Below are 4,392 nucleotides of genomic sequence, written 5' to 3'. Positions count from 1 at the left end.
AGGATCCAATCGGGATCTGACAATGCTTCATCCACCTTTTTCGGCTCAATTTGTGATATGAAACCTGAGTTTTCATAGTGTTCCAAATTATGTTGCCTAGTTCGGACGGGTGATGATATGTTACCTATTACTAGTTCAAGAGGATGATTTTTATTCCTTCTGAGGTTTATCCGAGACGTGGTTAGCTGATCAAAGTTAGACTGATCGGTAGGCTGAAGAGAGTCAGACCGACCGATTTCTTCAGTCAAAACTGAAGAGTCAACTTTCTGCGGTAAAGCAGCTTGAGCAGGCTGAGGTTCAGCATCAACCGCTTGGTCATTGACAAATCATCTAAAAACCGGAACCTCATCTTCATCATCAGAATAGATATTGAAATTTTCCATTCTGTTGTGAAGGTCGAAGGGTAATGTAGTGTTTCGTTCAACCGATTCATCAAAAACAACGTGGGATGTTTCTTCAACTGTAAAAGTCCTAGTATTGTATATTCTATATGCTTTACTTACAGCCGAATATCCCAACATTATTCCCTCATCGGATTTAACATCAAAAGCGGTCAAATAATTTTTGCCGTTGTTGTGAACAAAACATTTACTACCAAAAATTCGAAAATACCGTATGTTTGGAATTCGATCATAGTATATTTCAAAGGAGTTTTTGAAAAACGTTTAGTTACTAAAGACCGGTTTTGAGTGTAACATGCGGTATTGATAGCCTCAGCCCAAAACTTTTGAGTAATACCCGAATCGGCTATCATTGACCTTGCGGCTTCCTTAAGAGTTCGGTTTCTTCTCTCAGCCAGGCCGTTTTGTTGAGGAGTTCTGGCACTAGACAACTCGTGTCTAATACCGGAATCATCAAGAAAAGTGGTTAATCTGATATTTATAAACTCAGTTCCTCTATCACTTCCGATTTTGTTTACCCGAATAGATTTTTCATTTTCTATTCTCAAGATCAGTTTGATCAGGTTTGGAGTTGCTTGATTTTTAGAGGCTAAAAATGTTACCCAAGTAAATTTAGAATAATCATCAATAAATACCATGGTATATTGCATGCCTCCTAAGCTGGTTACTTTAACCGGGCCAAACAGATCCATATGCAAGAGTTCTAAGCACCGTTCAGATTGATAATTTCCTTTACTTTTGAAAGATGACTTTATCTGTTTACCCATTTGACATGCAACACATACTTTATCTTTTGAAAACTTAACATTTGGGAAACTGTAAACTAGTTCTTTAGAAAATATGAAGTTAATTGTTTTGAAATTCAAATGGTTTAGCCGTTTATCCCAAAGCTAGTTTGGATCGTTTCCAACTATCATGCATACAGATTTTTCAAAATCGGTTTTCCAATCAACTTTGTATATGTTTCCCATTCGGTTTCTGGTTAATAGAATGTCATTTTGATGATTTTTAACTAAGCATGTATTCTTGTGAAATTCAACTTTATATCCTACATCGCACATTTGACTTATGCTTAACACGTTAAAATGCAGGTTTTCTACTAGTAGTACATTATTTATGGATAGGTTACCATGAACAATCTTACCCTTGCCCACGGTTTTACCTTTCGAGTTGTCACCGAATGTTATGACTACTCCGGTTTCATATGTGATGTCTACTAGTAGCTTAATTTGCCGGTCATGTGTCTTGAGCATCCGCTGTTCAGATACCATTCCGAGTTCTTTAGCCGCTTGCTTCTCCTAACCTAAAAAAAGAAATATTTACACCTTTTTGGTACCCACATTCAGTTGGGTCCATGGTTGATTAGTCCCTTTGGGATCCAGACTTGAATAAGTCGGATCACTTTCCTGATATCTGTTCTTATAATGTTTGGCTTAACTTCTTGATCCTTGCTCAAGAATGCCTTATGTTGTGATGATGAATGTCTTTGAAACCGAGATTTGCTTGTTTTATTTTGTTTATTTTCTTTCCGGTTGGCTTTCCTTCTCTCAGGATGAAGCCCGTTTCCTGATTCAGTCGGACTTACATATTTTAATTCTTTTTCCGGTTTTAGATCACGTTCTTCCTCATTTTCGGTTGATGAACTCTTGGCAAATCTTATAAATGGAAGATTGTCTTTTGTGAGTTTCATCTCGTTAGGTTGATTTGATTCGTTTGATTTGTTTTGTTTATAACCAATACCAAATCTACACTTAGGGTATCTTTTATAATTACACATCTGTTTTACGGCTTGACGAGATCTTTCCCACGCAGCTGTAACATACAATGCCCGTTCATCGATTTCAGTTACCGGTTGAACCGTCTCCTCATTTTCTAAGGATAGTTCATCTGATTCATACACTGTGGTTTCGCATGACTTATCAGCGATACCACTTGACTCTACGGTTTTATGTTCTACCGGAGTCGGTATGTATGCAGATATGTTTCTGAACTCAGCGACCATTTCATTGAGTGCAGAAAACAAATCTTTCTTAGAGAACTCATCAGAAGAGAAATCAAATACCTCTTCGTCGTTTGCCATAAAGCATGTTACTCTTTCCTCATCATTCTCGTTGTCGGAGTACGCCCATTCGCTTCCACCGTCGGATGCAATGAGTGCTTTCTGTATTTCCTTTCCTTCATCGGCTTGCTGGTTATCGTTTCTCCGGTAATCGTTCCGTTGGTTGTCATTTCTCCGATAGTTATTCCCTTAGTAGTTGTTACCCTGGTAGTTGTTGCCTTGATAGTTGCCTTCCAGTTTTCTATCGTCTCTTCTTGGTTTCCTACATTCTGACCTGAAATGTCCAAAACCATCACAGTTATAACATCTTTTATTGGATTTATCTACATAATTATAGTTGAAGTTGTTGTTAGATGGTGGCTGGTTCTTCTTCATGAATCTCCCAAATTTCTGAGCGAGCATCGCCATCACATCTTCACTGATCTGATCAGCGTTTTTGACTGGAGCCGGAACAGATGATACTTGGACCGCCAGTTCCACCGATGTAACCAAAGCTCTGGTTGCGGTTGACGTGGATGCTTCATCTTCGATCCGAGACTTAATCTCGAACTCGTAGGCTTTTAGATCCTCAAACACGTCATGCAACTTCATCTGCCCGAGGTTGCTTGATTCCCTCATCACCATGGTTTTGATATCTCATGTGCTCAACAGTGATCTTAAGGCTTTAATGATTACTTCTCGGTTGTCATATTTTTTCCGAGTGTTTGAAGCTCGTTGACCACGCTGGTGAACCGGTTGCTAAATTCTTTCATGTTTTCCCCCGGTTTCATCCTGATGTTTTCATATTTTTGTGTAGCCACCAAGATTTTGTTCTCCTTTGTTCTTTCGTTTCCTTCATGGATCTGAATGATCGTTTCCCAGGCTGATATCTTGTTTAAGGTATTATCGTCTATTGCCTTATAGATGTGCCTCATGCAATGGTTGTCTAGGTTACTCTGTCTTCGATCTTCAGTTGTCCATGCGTCTAACTCTTTGTTAATCTTGATTGGCCCTTCCTTTAGGACTCTGCAATGGTTGATCTTTGTTGCCTTATGGATGTCCGGAGCAAACCCTCCTACGTCACCCCTTCTTCTCAGGTTATGAGAAGGATCTCCACTAACTTTCAAAGTTATAACAATTACACTACCGATCGAGCCTAACTCGCTACTCGCCGGTTACACCAACTCACTTTTGATGTAATACACTAACACAACACAAATAAAGCTTTCGGTAAATGACACAACGGTTTTGGATCGCGCGTGAGATTTCTTTCTCTCTCTTAAGATGTTCGTAACTGTCATAAATGAAGTCGCTTCGTCTTCCTTTTATAGTGAAACACATTCCAACGATCACTTTCTTCTCTCACCGTGGGATTGGTCAGTTCAGAGTCACGCCGGTGTAGAGAGGTTGCTTGCACGTTTCACCTTCCTAACACTTGGCAAACATGCAGATACTCCTCAGGTAAAAATGACGTAGCCGGTTTGCAGATTTGGACACGTGTCAGGCATGCACCTTCCAGCTGTCTGAGTCGGATCAGTAAATCATCATTGTTTTTATCGCATGCTTCTGATCGGATCTTATCTTTTTTTATTTCTCCAAGACACGTCTAGTTCGTCACATTACGTCATCTTTGTAACTCTTAGTTTCCGGTTGACTCTGTCATATAATGATCCGACTGGAATGTAGGCTTTTATTTGCTAGCCGGTCTGTTGAGAATGTTGAAACCGGTTCCTCTTGATCTTGACTTGATCGTTTGGAACTGGATTGCTTTGAAATGTTCTTCAGCCGGTTTATGAGGTTCCAGCCGGTTTATACAATTCGATTTGTTCCTGCACATAGAAGTTAATAGTTGTTTAGTTTTCTAATCGGTTCCAAAAATTAACTTTACTTAATTTTTCTATCAGTAATTATGTAATAATAATTATTATTATTATTATTTAAATTTAAAAATTA

The sequence above is a fragment of the Impatiens glandulifera genome, chromosome 1 (genome assembly GCF_907164915.1).
Source record: "Impatiens glandulifera chromosome 1, dImpGla2.1, whole genome shotgun sequence".
In the NCBI taxonomy this organism is placed as follows: domain Eukaryota; kingdom Viridiplantae; phylum Streptophyta; class Magnoliopsida; order Ericales; family Balsaminaceae; genus Impatiens; species Impatiens glandulifera.
The sequence above is the reverse complement of the archived record's forward strand: the minus strand, read 5'-3'. Positions refer to the sequence as shown.